The following is a 16423-nucleotide window of genomic DNA, read 5'->3' as shown; positions in this document are numbered from 1 at the left end:
GCGACCCTCAGATTACGAGTCGAACGCCTTAAGCCACCTGGCCATACTGGGCCTCAAGTGGAGGCAATTTGTCTATACATTATTTGTTGTTGTTTTGTTTAAACAAATATTATTTTCACTATCCTTGAAATGTGTCCAATCCGTTTATTTCTCATACAAGTTAAAACTCCCTCAAGCTATCAAACCCATAATTTTACTCTAATTTATTGATGGAATATGCTTTTAATTGCGGTTTTTCCTATTTGTTATTTATTGTAAAATCGAATTTTCCTGAAAGTACCACATTATAAACTGGGTCTTAAACAAAGAAAGACTGTAAACAAACTTGACCAAAGTGGAATTACCTTTATTCAAGCACTTCACAAATACAGAATCAAGACTTAAAGGGCAAATATTTGTAAGCATCTTTACTGCAGTATTATAGTGAATCTGAATATCCAGTGAGTTATCTCTCTATTCTCCAATCTGAAAGAACAAAGATAACAGCATGCCAGATTCTTCCAAGGTACAGGAACAATTTACATAACTGACAGGTGAATTTTAAGTTAGTCTATCACTTTAAATTATTTCGTGGACTTTAAAGAGGTTAACTATGTTACACTCGTGGTTTCACTCAGAGTCAAAGCTCTTAACTACTTACACCGCCCACTGCGAAAAGTAATTGCTGAGTATTTCAGTCATGCTAAGAGCCGCTCAACAATAACGTGTGTTAAATCTAAATTTTTATTCTGTAAGTCACGTCATATTTTGAAATGTGAATGAAAGTCGGGTTAACTCCTAATAATTTAGTGTAGAATATCCTGCTTGCAAAATAAACATTGACACCAATATTATTCATGTCAGTTAGCCTGTCTTTTCAAAAGCAAATTTGAACTTTGTCTACTTACACAACTTTTCAAACAGGAGACAGGCGAACGCTCGAACAGACATCACAGTTGACAATATATATTTACAACGCTAAAATCAGGGGTTCAATTCCTCTCGGTGGGCGCAGCAGATAGCTTAATGCGGCTTTGCTATAAGAGAAACTCACACATACACAAACACACAATATATATTAGATTCCCAAAATGGCCCAGCATGGCCAGGTGATTAAGGCACTCGACTCGTAATCTGAGGGTCGCGGGTTCGAAACACCGTCGCACCAAACATCCTCGCCCTTTAAGCCGTGGTGGCGTTACAATGTGACAGTCAATCCCCTTATTCGTTGGTAAAAGAGTAGCCCAAGAGCTGGCGGTGGGTAGTGATGACTAACTGCCTTCCCTCTAGTCTTACACTGCTAAATTAGGGACAACTAGCGCAGATAGCCCTCGAGTAGCTTTGCACGAAATGCAAAACAAACAGATTCTTAATACAAAACGAAATAAACGGAAGCTTGAAATAACTGAAAACGTAGCTTCCTCTTTCTTTTTTAACATGGTTGAATTAATGACAATCAGTTGTGTGTAAACAGTTTGTTGCTGTCAGTTTTAGGTTAGAGCGTGAATCAAATACGTTTGTTTCTAGGATTATTCCAGGTAGTTTAAAATATTTATAAACATGTGTAGTAAGTATAAAACCATACTATTAATGAGCAATCTTGAACGAAAGTTTTTTCTCTCTCTCTTTAAAAGTCCACGTTTGGAACGTACCTTTCTCGATTATTTGGTAATTGTAAACGTTTATTAATAATGCAAGAATGGTACTGCAGAATGTATTTTCATTTTGTCATTTCTGTCATTAATTTGATTTAAAATTAAATAGTGTTAAGTCACTTTCATTACAATGTAAACTTAGCCTAACGAAGTTATAATTTTGTAAGTCAATTCATTATATTAAGTTTATTTAATTTCAGTTCGTAACTTAGGAGTTAATGCATGCGTATTAAATTCGTTTAGTTTCGTATCCAAAGGCTAACATGGATTAACTAAACTATACCATTTTTTCTATAACCGTACTTCAAACTACATGTAGAAAACCGCTTTTTCAAAGACACTTTGATTTTTAAAATACTCTTCTAGTTTCATTTTTTCCTTAAATCAGTGTTGTAGCTACTCTCGTACTGTCTAAAGTAAAAATATCTTAATATGCAATCCAACGTACTTGAAATATGTACAAAGTGCTTTTGTTAACTTGCATTCCTGCACAACTTAAACATTTTAATTATCGTGTTTAAATCATGTCAGCATTACTATGACACAGAAGTAACGTAATTAAACCAAGAAAGCCTCTCTTTGTGTACTAGAGCTAAAAAATCCAATTGGCATTACTACAGAAATAGTTGTAAATTACAAATTTGTGGAGTAATTTCTTAGAATTAAATTGTCATTATTTCTTCTTTAGATGTAGGTGTTTGTTGGCGCATAATCATTACGTATATTATCACTGTTTACACGAGTGACTTCTATTAATAATGGCTTACAAATTTTCTAATTATGATTATAACTACAGTGCATAACATACTTCAACAGCCACTTGCTTTGTATGTATTCTTATAGTGTTTATTGGCTCGTGACATCGTGTCATGCTAGTTATCCTAAACGTATGACACCAAAGATGTTTATTGTTAACTGGCTTTTGACATACAGTTATGTTAATTGCTCTAAATATGTCACATCGAGTAATTTTTCTTTTGTTTTCAGTTAAATTTCTAGACATGATTGTAAATATAGTAATCTGTTTATTAGATTCCTCTAATAATTAATTTTCTTAATTTAGTTCCTGAAAGTGATTAAGCCATTTTATGGCATTCTTCCTCAAGATGACTAGTCTGAAAGAAATGTGAGATAGAAAACGTATTAGAATATTTCATTTATCATATTGACAGCTATATATCAAAAATTGGAGAAAATAAACAAATTTAAGTTTAATTTCTGGTTATCAAACTACACAGCAAGGATTTTATAGCATGATATCCAGACAACAAGAAACCATTTGGGATTTTAAGGGAGATTTGGCTCACTTATTCTCAAGAAAAGTAGAAATAAAAATTCAGCTTACCATTTACTTTTTCAGAAATTGTTGAAACCTCTTGTAAACCCCTGTAACTTGTTAATCTTCATAAGTGAATACATCTTGTAAACCCCTGTAACTCATTAACCTTCATAAGCTAATTACCTATTGTAAACCCCTGTAATTTGTCAACCTTCATAAGCTAATACCTCTTGTAAACTCCTGTAACTTGTCAATCTTCATAAGCTAATGCCTCTTGTAAACTCCTGTAAGAACTACATAAATGACTGTGCTTATAAACTTTATCCACTTGTTTCTTGTGTTAATGTTTCATGTTTAATGATTTTTATGTTTCAGATCCAGTTCAGAGAAAATATGCTATGGACTGCTGTTATACTAATTACTTTTTCAGTATGTTACCAGATGAGAAACACAGAGTATAAGAATTTTAGGTTTAAAAAATCTTTCATGGTTTCTTTCAGTGTTGTGAAAAATAAAATAGACATTTCTTGTACACATAAACAGTATCTCATCCAGAATAATTACATTTGACAAAATTTTTACAAAAAATTGCTAAAAATAAAAATATTTTGCATTTTAATAGATAATTAGCCATAAGGCATCTGAGATACTTAACTACTATCCATTTACATTATTTAAATAGCTTCTAAAATTAATTCTTAGATATATAAAATGTTAATTATGATAAGATAATAGTGTTAGGCCTATTATATTTTTAACAGTACCTTGCTTATGTGATATGCAAGTTTACCATGGGTTTTTTACTTTCTATAGTAATATAAAATTATTTCAAATTATTGGTTACTTTGTTTCTACACAGTTATGCTGGTAACTCATGGTTCATGTTGTCTATCATTATCTTGTTCTAGCCACCTGATCTCTCTGTTTTTTTGTTAAATGACTTTTTCTGCTCAGAAGGACATTTCAGAGTATCTTGCATTAAAATATGTTAAAACTAAAATATTCTCTGCTATGAAGTCAGCTAAAACTGATATCTGGTCAGTGATGGAACAGAGAATGTATCAAGATATTGTGCACTAGGCAAAGAAAGCAAAATTTCTTTGTTTATCTCAAGCTGTCCTTTGTTGTGACTGGTTTTGCAGAGATTCATCTCAAGAGATACAAAGCTGGTGAGTCATTCAGTGATCCAGAAGGTACACAAACTGTTTTTATGTTGTGTCATATCTAGATAAGGATCTTTTAACTGTCCCTTAAATGTTTCCAGTCTGTTTGTTTCTCACACATCTTAATATACAGTCTAGTTAAATCAAATATTCTCTTTATTTCTTCATTGAATATTCTTTTGTTTGTGGCTTAGCTTGTCTGATGTTTATCAAAAGATCTGTTTGTTGTTGTTTTTATTGAAAATACAACACTTATCCACTACCTTAGGGCTTTCTATCAGAAAATCTGTTGTTTTTAATTTAAAATATGATGCTTTTCCACTACCTTAGGCCTTTCTATCAGGAGATCATTTTTAATTGAAAATATGACACTTATCCACTACCTTAGAGCTTTCTGTATGAAAATAAGTTGAAAGTTCCCTTGTGGTGTTTAAGATGTTGAAATTTCTCTTGGGGTGTTGAAGATGTTGAAAGTTTACTTGTAGTATTAAAGATGTTGAGGGTTTGTTTGGAGTGTTAAAGATGTTGAAAGTTTACTTGTTGTGTTGAAGATGTTGAAAGTTTACTTGTAGTGTTGAAGATGTTGAAAGTTCACTTGTAGTATTAAAGAAGTTGAGGGTTTGTTTGTAGTGTTAAAGATGTTGAAAGTTTACTTGTAGTATTAAAGATGTTGAGGGTTTGTTTGGAGTGTTAAAGATGTTGAAAGTTTACTTGTTGTGTTGAAGATGTTGAAAGTTTACTTGTAGTGTTAAAGATGTTGAAAGTTCACTTGTAGTATTAAAGATGTTGAGGGTTTGTTTGTAGTGTTAAAGATGTTGAAAGTTTACTTGTTGTGTTGAAGATGTTGAAAGTTTACTTGTAGTGTTGAAGATGTTGAAAGTTCACTTGTAGTGTTGAAGATGTTGAAAGTTCACTTGTAGTATTACAGATGTTGAGGGTTTGTTTGTAGTGTTGAAGATGTTGAAAGTTCACTTGTAGTATTAAAGATGTTGAGGGTTTGTTTGTAGTGTTAAAGATGTTGAAAGTTCACTTGTAGTATTAAAGATGTTGAGGGTTTGTTTGTAGTGTTAAAGATGTTGAAAGTTTACTTGTTGCGTTAAAGATGTTGAAAGTTTACTTGTTGTGTTGAAGATGTTGAAGGTTTACTTGTAGTGTTAAAGATGTTGAAAGTTCACTTGTAGTATTAAAGAAGTTGAGGGTTTGTTTGTAGTGTTAAAGATGTTGAAAGTTTACTTGTTGCGTTAAAGATGTTGAATGTTTATTTGTTGTGTTGAAGATGTTGAGGGTTTGTTTGGAGTGTTAAAGATGTTGAAAGTTTACTTGTTGTGTTGAAGATGTTGAAGGTTTACTTGTAGTGTTAAAGATGTTGAAAGTTCACTTGTAGTATTAAAGATGTTGAGGGTTTGTTTGTAGTGTTAAAGATGTTGAAAGTTTACTTGTAGTATTAAAGATGTTGAAAGTTTACTTGTAGTATTAAAGATGTTGAAAGTTCACTTGTAGCGTTAAAGATGTTGAAAGTTTACTTGTTGTGTTGAAGATGTTGAAAGTTTACTTGTAGTGTTAAAGATGTTGAAAGTTTACTTGTAGTGTTGAAGATGTTGAAAGTTTACTTGTAGTGTTGAAGATGTTGAAAGTTTACTTGTTGTGTTGAAGATGTTGAATGTTTGTTTGTTGTGTTGAAGATGTTGAGGGTTTACTTGTTGTGTTGAAGATGTTGAGGGTTTGTTTGTAGTGTTAAAGATGTTGAAAGTTTACTTGTAGTGTTAAAAATGTTTAAAGATAACTTGTAGTGTTTCTGTTGTTGAGTACACCACATAAATCTATCTTAAAATGTGTCTAATATTACAATAAAACTGTTAAATCTTAGCAGTAGTTTATTTCTCAACTTGGTGATTGTCAGTTATTCTAATACAATAATAAACTTCACGTTCACTGAGACAATCATTAACTTTTATGGTCGGCAATTACGTCATTATGTAACTCATCAAAGTGACAAAAACTTATAATCGTATATTTTCCTTTGTGATGTTTTTTCATATAATGTATTTTTCAGGGAATAATCTTAACTTCTGGTTAAAGCAAACTGCTTACAGAACTAAACATAGCTTATTAAATATATGATGTTTTTTCATATAATGTATTTGTCAGGGAATAATATTAACTTCTGATTAAAGCAAGCTGCTTACAGAACTAAACATAGCTTATTAAATATATGATGTTTTTTCATATAATGTATTTGTCAGGGAATAATATTAACTTCTTGTTAAAGCAAACTGCTTACAGAACTAAACATAGCTTATTAAATATGCTGCCCCCACATTCTTACTTATAATTATTAGAATGTATTGTTTCATCAGTTGAGTGCCGTATTTAATGATATTTGGTACCATTAGTTTAATAGTTGCCCAGAAGGTTTCTTTGGCCCATGACACATATATTAATCCTAAATCCATACACTGAGCTAATGATATGAAATAATAATTAACAATATAAGCATAGGAATAAAATTAGAAATAACAAACTAATAAAAGAAGGTAAATATATTAAATGTCATAGTCAACACTGTGGTAAAAGTTGCACTTGGCTTGGCCAGTCTAGTGTATTTAGGCTGATCCTTAATCTATAATATAAGTTAACAATATGAAGTAATCTTTATAATAAAAATAAAAATTTATAATAGCTATAATACCCATTAACTGTTAATGAAATGAACTTAAACAAAGAATAAGATTTAATTAATTTGACATTGTTGCTGGAAGATATATATATCATGTACATACGTTATCTGGTTTTATTTCTGAGAATAATTTTATATTAATACTATCTGTATCTTCACTAAGTGTGCACAAGCTGTTGTTAGGTGTTACTACCACATTTATTAATTGTAAACAGTCCTGTGCCCGAATGGACTATGATGAGGGTACAGAACATATTAAAAATAAGTTAGAAAAGACTTGCTTAGTTAAACAGTTTTGTTACATGCCTAATCTTGTTTATGAATTTATTATTCATTTAGGTGTTTGAGCAGGATTATATCTTTAGGATAGATAAACATAATTAAGAACCAGTTACTCAGTGTTCTGTAGTTAATTGGGTGAACTGTATTTATAAATGTATGTATTTTTAAAGAACTGAGATTGATTGGTTCTCAAATTATGATTCTGTACATTTGGTTAAAGCTCCAGCCAATTAAGATACTGTAATCCTAAGTTTTAACACACTGGTTGCTGAGAGGGGAGTTTGGCAGGACTGGTATTTGTGCCATTCAAGAACTGACAGCTTAGATGATTAATATAGCTGTCGTTTCAACAGAATTATACATTCCAGTTCTGCCTGACCTCATTTTTTACTTCTTTTGACAAATACTGACTTCAAAGTCTGGCATTATCACCTTTTAAAGTTTTTATTGTAAAAAAAAATCAAGTTAAAAAAAAAAGACTTATTATTCTTGTAAGCTGTCTTTATGACTTACTTTGTTAACCTTAAATGTTTGCCTAAATAAATACGTTTTGGATTTATGTGTAGGTACTGAATTTGAAGGAGCCATAATTGCTCTGTCCATCTGCTGGCGACTTAGCAAGACAAAGTCTATTGCTTTGAGAAAAGTGTTTTTATCATCAAAACCTGACAAACTTCATGGCTACCATGCTTATGTTCAGTATTGTTACTTACTGATTTGGCTACCATGCTTATGTTCAGTATTGTTACTTACTGATTTGGCTACCATGCTTATGTTCAGTATTGTTACTTACTGATTTCTTTCAGATAATAATAGGTATATTTTTTGTTATGCTTCTAGTTACAGAAAAACAATTAGTGATCTAATAATAATAATTATTGTACATATAATAGTGTTATTTATAACTAATTGTACTTAATTTGTGCTATTTTATAGTTTATTTTACTGTAGGGAATGTCATTGCTGTTGTATACAATCTTAAAATAATAAGTTTGCTCGATACTCACTGTAATACCAGCATATTCATAGTTCTGCTAGACTTGTCTGGTTAATAAAAGGTATTAAATCTCGCATTGTTATCTATTGTAAAAAAACAAAAAACTGTCAGTTGGAAATAATGGCTTCTTTACAGGTGTGTTTTTTTTAACAGTGCTTCCATGGACCAGGCACACAGGATTTGGGCTATATGGTAAACCTTCCAGAATGAACCAATACCCTATTTTTAGCATTTTTAGGTTGAACTAAAATACTAGACCAAACCATGGTCCTCACTTGAAGTTCACTGAAATACTAGATCAAGTCATGGTCACCATTTGACATGAAGTTTACTGAAATACTAGGCCAGGTCAGGGTCATCATTTGACTTTGAGATCACTGAAATACTAGACCAGGTCAGGGTCACCATTTGATGTGAAGATCACTGAAATACAGTACAGATCCAACTTGATAAAACCTTTCACACTTCAAACATTCCAGTCATTCTACAGTTCCACTGGTATCACACTTGTATGTCATTTCTCAGGTATGTTTCTTGGATTATTAACTCTTATAAAATCAGTTTTTATAAAGTATTAACTAATTGGTGTGTATATAGAGCTTGTTTAAATTGACACAATATACACATATTGTTATTATCTTCTACTATCCAGCATTCTCAGTTTATTATGATATCAACTTACACCACTTCCCTAACATCCCTTTGTGCAGGGTTAGAACCAACCTAGTGGTTACATGTGCCTGAAATTTGAATCTTAGGATTCCAGTGACCCATTAATGTAGAGGTGTGGTTTGTACTTTGGGGCTATACGTACATTACGTAAGTGATAGTAAAATCACACCATTTGGTCAGACAAGAGTTCAATGGGTGATGATGACTAGCTGCCTTGGGTTAGTTTTCTGGGAAAATTTTAAAATTGATTGACTGCCTTTTATCTAGTTTTACTAGATTATGGAATAAAATAACTGATTTTAAAAAGAAAAAAAGGGAATATGTAAATAATTACATATTATTTTTAATGAATGAACCACTTTGCACAGCCAGTTATAATAATTATATCCTCCTAGTGTTTGTTACAGCTTTATTATTATATTATTATGCATAAAACAATCCAGTTTATCCTGGTGACAGTGAAAGACACTACATGAAAGAAATACCTGATGAACTCAACATTGAACTGTGTGGTTTAGAAACCTTATTGTCAGAGTATAAGAACATTCCACATAGAGTTATCTGATGTGGAATCATTAAAAGGTCTGATGTTATTAAGTGGTCAGGTCAATCGCATGATATCAATCCGACTGAAAATTTATGGATTTAATTAAACCACTTAATGAAAGATCGTAAGCTTAACATGGAAAATGAACTTTTTGAAATACTCAAAGAAGGATGGCAGTCAATCACTCGGGAATATCTGCACAAACTCACTGAAAGCATGGCACGTCGATGCAAAGCAGTACTGAAGTCCGAGGGAATGCCGACTAAATATTAACTTGTGAAACTGATTTGTGTTATTTTGAGTTTCATTTTTATGCTCAATTATTGCAGATTAGCTTGCTTGATCATTCTGTTGGCTAATTAGAATAAGAAGATATAAGAAACTACAGCAGGTGTATGACACTGTTTATAAGAAAATGTAACTAAAATCATTAAAAGTTCGAGTATTGATAAAAGACAGTGTTGAAACTAGAATTTGAGATCATATTTGAACAGATTGAATACTTTCTAAACACATAGGTTTACATATTTCTCCATTATCTAATAAAAGGTATAACAAATTAAAGACATTTTCAAGGGGGGCTATTTTTTGTTCAACCACTGTATGTATCTAAGGAAGTTAAACATGAGAGTCAAACAAATAAAAATTATCATTGCAAACAACTCAAGAATTATTTGGCAAATGAATATTCTTCCTTGTGGTCACATTACAGCACAATCAGTAAATTGTACAGAACACCTTTCATAATAAACCAAAGATTATATTGTGACCTTTGCAGATTATGTTAAAACAGATACTAGATGTGACATTTTATTAGACAGTAGTTATACACCATGACCTTTGAGGATTATATTATAAAATATACAGATGTGACCTTTTATTTATCAGTAGTTATAAACCATGACCTTTGAGGATTATATTACCACAGTTACTATATGTGACATTTTATTACAGTAGTTATACACCATGAACTTTGGAAATTATATTACCATTGATACTAAATGTGACCTTTTATTTGACAGTATCAATAAACCATGATACTGTCCACAGACCAATCCTTTATATGAGCTTTTATTAAACAAACAAATTTATGAAAATTTAGGAATATTATAGACATGAGAAGATAACCGTCTTCAGTAAATAAAAACAATTCCATGACCATTTTCAATGAAGACAACAAAGGACTTCAGCTAAAAGTTTTTTAGCTGTGGCACAATAGCTCATTGAATAGCTGTGAGTCTTTCAAAGAACAAACTTTTATCTCATAGCTTTATCATCTGTTGACCAATTTGGGATCAAATTGCAGTTTTGGTTTTGAATTTTGTGCGAAGCTACAAGAGGGCTCTCAGCACTAGCTATCCCTATTTTAATAGTGTAAAACTAGAGGAAAGGCAGGTGGTCAAAACTACCCACCACCAACTCTTGGGCTACTCTATTACCAATGAATAATTAAATTGAACAACACAACCACAGCTGATTATATTTGGTGTGACAGGACTACAAACCCCTGACTCTCAAATTGCAAGTTGGGTGCCCCAACTGTTTAGCCATACTGGGCCAAATACAGTTTTAGAATCAGGAGGTTGAACCCTTTTGATTGATTTATTTGATCACGTCCAAGGTCTCATACATTAATTTACTCTTATCCTGCCAAAGAGAAGTTCAGTTTGAAGGTAGGCTGAGAGAGATCCTGGTGAATAATGAAATTGAATTGGGTATATACTCACCTCATGCTTGGGATTGCAGGCCCATAAAACTATATCTAATAAAAAATAAAAGTATCATAAATTAATTTACTCTGATTCTGCTTTAAAAAATTTCTAATGCCATGACTATTCAGGATTCCATCTTGTTTAATATCCTAACATGTTTAATATCCTAACATCGTTTTCAAGGGTCTATGAATGTCATAGTTTACAAAATGAAGTTCAAAGACCTTTGAAAAAAGGCATTAGTCAGAATGTTTGGTAGAAGAAAACCATTTCTCCCAAGTTCTTTATTATCCTTATTTAAAATGGTTTCCAACCTTCAATCAGCACTGAAGACTATGAAATAATAAAAACTTTCACTTTATTCACTAACTGCATAATGAATACTACAAATGGAGAACAGTGTAGATAAATTTGTTTAGGTTTTATCAAATGAAAAAGTCCATATCACTAAAAAATTATTCTTTTAAAAGTAGGTATGAAATAGCCAGAAGTAAGAAATGTGAAACAAGATCTCACTCAAACAATGTGTTGTTATTAAAACTGGCTCATTGGACTGTATTTATAAGGATTTGACTGTTACCAAATTAACACAATGTATTGATGAATTCACACTGGTCTTTATGGTTCTGTGAGTTACATAAAATTAGTGTTTTAAATTTAGTTGCAGAAGAAAAGAAATAATTGTGGAAAGAAATGGCATCTTGGGGCTTGGCTTTGATGTATCTTGATGATAAATATTAGCAGAGCTTCAAATAATGTGTGTGTGGTGCTGACATGAAACAATCACAAGTATAACAGACCCATGTTTATTACCCTCAGTCCTGGAAGGAGAGAGCAGAGGTATTTCAATAGGTCTTGTCCATGTGTGTATCTGTCTGTGTTTTCATGTGTGTTCAAACTAATAGATCAATGTATCAGGAAATATTGCATAGGATGGGAAATCAGTATGGAACATATTCCTCACTAAAGATGGTCCAGATCTAAATGTATCACTCTCAAGCATTTTTTATAAAAGGGAGATGGGGCATTTTCATGGTTTTGAGTGGATAACCCTTTGTGATTGTATTTGTACCAAATTCCATGGGCACATTAAGGTTGAGACTCATCACACTGTAGGAAGTAATCCAGATTGTTGATCATTCTGGACCTGAGAAGGATTTTCTGACTTTTTAAAGGTGAGACTTTACATTATCCAATATAAACACATGCAATCTTGAAAAGGAATGATGGGACAAGGGTATGGAATATCTGATTTCTTTTGTTTGTGTGTTCTTTCCATTACAATATGGGTAATGAGCACTTTATGTTGTTGTTATATAGAGTATTAATTTCTGTACACCTCATCATTATGACATGTGAATGTAAAAAGCAGAGATTTAATGTGAGTTTTAAAGAAATTTAAGTATATTAAAACAATTTTGAATATTTTGAAAGTTGTGGTAGTCACAGCCAATATTAAGAAATTCACACTAGAATGGTATGTAATGGTCCTTTAAAATGCAAACTGTTAATTCAGCTATGTCAAGAAGTTTTGTCTGTATCAGAGCTTTAGAACTTCCAAGATTGCAATATTCCTTGTATTTAATATTAGTGAAAAACAAAAGAATATGGATCAAACTGAGGTACCAGGTCCTTCCAGAAATAGACCAACAGCAAGTCATACAACAGCTGTGATGTGCAAAGTGTTGTGTCTTGTAACAGGTGAGAATCCATGAACACAGAAGTCAATGATAAAAACCATCTACACGTTCCAGTCAACAGCATTTAAGATAATCAAGAAGGATATTCTGTTGGGAAAGTTCTCATAATTCATGTACACACAAACTTTTTTTTCACCTGTCACATACTTCAAGCATTTGAAGAATTAAATAGAAATTCATGCTCTTGCAAAAGTACATATTAATGTAGACATCAGTTGCAGAGCTTATGGATTACTGTGATGAGATTGTTGAAACAGGCACATGGAAACTATTGTCATTCTGCATTAGATGGGTTATGGAAAGCAGCCAGGGAGGAATTGTGTAATATTGACATGACAGTTTTATGATGGAGCCTTCTGCAATAGAAACTTACATAAATTGATATAGTCAATATGCATAGTTGTGAGACAGAATATGACTGAATGTGATAACAGAGACCATATAGTAATATAGTTAGGCACCAAAATTGTTAATATGATGTACTCAACCCCAACTGACTAAATAGATAGGTAGTTGAAAGTTTATGCAAACAATCCAGGTAACAAAAAAGCTGAGATTTTATGGCAGGAAGCATGAGGTATAATATTTTCTGACAAAAAAGTGATTTGTGGTAATTTTTTTAAAATACTTAGTTTGCAGTAGCTTATAAGATAATACAAAAAGAAAGTCATACTGAGGAGACAATTCTTGATACACCTTGTATATTAGTGTTTTCTTGTATATTTGCAGGTGCAGTTGGCAAGTGGTACAGGTATCTTATATGCTGTTACTATCATTTACTAGTACTTTGAAATTTTTGTGAAAGAACAGAGTGAAATGGATTGTTGTTCTAAAACCTGACATCTGATGAAAGACAAAATAGATATATTTTCTGACTTTCTCAAACTTTCGTGAAATTTGACATGCTTCAAGTTGAGAAGTCTGTAGTGTAGTCTATAAACTTTTTTCACTGCCTTTAATCGTTGTCTACCTACAACTAGTAGTATGGTATTTAATCCACTTTAGATCAGTTATAAATATTTAGTTAAATGATTTGTTATCATTACTTTGTAAGAAAGGAAAATAAGTGTTTTAATGATATGGCATTGAAACTATTCTTTATCCGTTATGAATATTCATTTCAATGTTTTGTTACCACTAATTTATAAGAAAGGAAAAATTTGGTATTGTATGGTACTGAATCTATTCTAGACCCATTATAATAAAGTACTCATATCAAAGTTTATTTATAGTTCATAACAAATGTAAATTTGGTATATTAATGATATTATTTTAAATGAACCATCACTGGCTATTGTCTAATCTTCATCAGTTATCATAGTTTGTGACAGAGTACAGAAATTGGACTGATTCTACAGCCCAGTGTTTGGAGAGAAGACAGAAGGGCTCTATAGCCCAGTGTTTATAGGAAAAACAGAAGGACTGTTTCTGTGGTCCAATGTTTGTAAGGAAGACAGAAGGACTGTTTGTAGAGTCCAGTGTTTGTAGAGGAGACAGAAGGGTTCTGTAGCCCTGTGTTTATAGGGAAGATAGAAGAGCAGTGACGTTTTTTTGTTATAAACAAATGCTCTATAACGTTTCTTTTAATTGGTTTCACAATTATTTGTTTGTTTGAGAAGTATCCGTGTGTAAGATTAAAAATGATTTGTAACAAAGTGACATCAGTAAATATGTGTTACTAAAGTAAGCATTTGTTAATACATTTTTATATGACTTTATTACTATTAAATAGTTTTCTCGCGTTTCTCATATATTTTGGAAAACAGAAAACTAGAAGTAGGGTTATTGTTATTTCTAATAATATAGAATTTCTGTTACGTATTATAATATATCTCGGACGAGTCCCCGATTTGTTATGTCACGTATATTATATATTACTACTTCAAATAACCGGAAATTTTAATTTGAACTTAGAAGTGAATTGTAGGCTGATATGTTTCAAATTTATTATATTTGTCAACAAAAATGATACACTTTCCTTTCTTAACTGGAATATATTTTAATATAGAAACAATAATACAGTTTGTAATAACGGTTGTTACAAATAGTTGTTACAACTAATTTATATACAATACTTTTTACAAACGTACGAACAATATTCAGTCATTTTTGTGGCCTGGAACTGAATATTTTATTGATGAAACAGGTCTACGATGATCGAATTAATTCTGAGTTGATATTGGTTACACATCGCTTAAACTAACTCCCTATTCTTGGCTGGCTTCACTTCTGTTAAGCCTTTAAAACTTAAATCTTCATTCAAAAATGCAGCATATAAAAAATGGAAATAATATATATAAGTAATAAAAACTTGTAATCTTATTTTCCTAAATTTACTTGTCCATTGTATATAGTGTGTCATACTAAATTTCATTTTTGGAAATTAGGAATTTCTGGAACCAAAAGTTTTCAGTGTGTTTCCACAGTTTGTATTTATTTCACAAATGTATATCTTCAAAATGTGTGATGAAACATATAAAACGTTATCTGAACGTTCACATAGATCAGACTTTGTGAGACATGTTGAAATTAAACTAAAAAAAAATTTAGTTTGAAAACGTGCGAGTTCAAAGGCTTGTTAGAATTTCCAAGTATTTTGCTCCATCGCGTGTTAGTTTGCGAAACCAGTGAATTAAATATTAGATATAAATTAGTGTTAATTTGCTACACTAGATGGAGACATATAACTACTTGAGATAACTTACACCTAATCTTAGTAATTGTTAATTATTAATATTTTTGCGATATTTTGCTGAGGACTAAACAAAGAAGGTTATGATCATTTTTTATATTTAATCATGAAAAGTATAAAAATACCGTAATAACATGGCTATATTTGGTATCTAGTTACTAATTTATGGTAAACCTTGAAGGATGTAAGTTTGTTTTATCTATTTTAATTAAAGGTTTCAAACCTCGTAGATTATTGTCTGTCGAAAGTTCGTATCATGAATACAGCAAGGATTTTATCTATTAAAAGTAGAGGAAAACAACTAGTAGAAGAAATATGACATTTGCAATAAAACTTAAATTAGCGTCAAAAATGACGGAAGAAGTACTACCACCTCCACCCACGTAATATACCTTAAACACATTTCAGAGCTAACTAAAATAAATAATTTCTGGGAATTCAAACTTGACCAACAAAGAGGTAGAAAAGTGCAATCAAGAGAGTGAAACGTCGATATATTCTTTTGTTAGCCAATAAAAATTATGATCATTCATGAAATGAATTCGTAGCGTATTCCTAGAATGATAATTGGTTAAAATCAGACTAACAACTTCTAATATATATATATAGATAAGCCAGTTAGTTTTGATAACACTACGTTCCAAGAAGGCACGGCATGGCCAGATAGTTAGGGTTCTCGCAATTTGAGGATCGGGGGTTCGAATCCCTGTCCCACCAAACACGCGCACTCTTTCAGCCGTGAAATGTTACGCTTAATCAGTCTCGTTATTCGTTTATAAAATAGTAGCCCAAGCATTGGCAGTAGATGATAATAACTAGATGCCTTCCGTCTTGTCTTTCACTGCTAAATTATGGATGTGTAACGCAGATAGCTCTCGTGTAGCTTTGCGCGAAATTCAAAACAAACGTTCCAGCTATGGATTTTATGTCGTTGATTGGAAACAAAAGTATAAATTAATAACCATGTGAGTCCATATGCTGAAAGTATGAAGTGAAATGTATAGACAACTGGAAAAATGTTTGTTTGTTTATTTTTTTCATTTAGAGATTCCCTTGGTTAAAGAGCTT

The 16423-nt window shown here is 31.6% G+C and overlaps 1 long non-coding RNA gene across 10 annotated transcripts; it reads left to right on the top strand.

Annotated features, from left to right (window-relative positions):
• Positions 1-1398: 1398 nt before the first annotated feature.
• Positions 1399-15582, top strand: LOC143253479 (uncharacterized). 10 transcript variants are annotated; one of them, XR_013029658.1, is made up of 5 exons: positions 1413-1517; positions 3289-3342; positions 3822-4082; positions 8186-8557; positions 13393-15582. It is a non-coding gene; the product is annotated as an uncharacterized LOC143253479 (long non-coding RNA). The 10 variants fall into 10 exon arrangements; XR_013029660.1 differs by lacking the exon at positions 1413-1517 and adding an exon at positions 1672-1796; XR_013029657.1 differs by lacking the exon at positions 3289-3342 and having other exon boundaries at positions 1399-1517.
• The last annotated feature ends 841 nt before the right edge of the window (positions 15583-16423 follow it).

Source organism: Tachypleus tridentatus, chromosome 6 (genome assembly GCF_004210375.1).
Source record: "Tachypleus tridentatus isolate NWPU-2018 chromosome 6, ASM421037v1, whole genome shotgun sequence".
Lineage (NCBI taxonomy): Eukaryota > Metazoa > Arthropoda > Merostomata > Xiphosura > Limulidae > Tachypleus > Tachypleus tridentatus.
The sequence above is the reverse complement of the archived record's forward strand: the minus strand, read 5'-3'. Positions and strand labels throughout refer to the sequence as shown.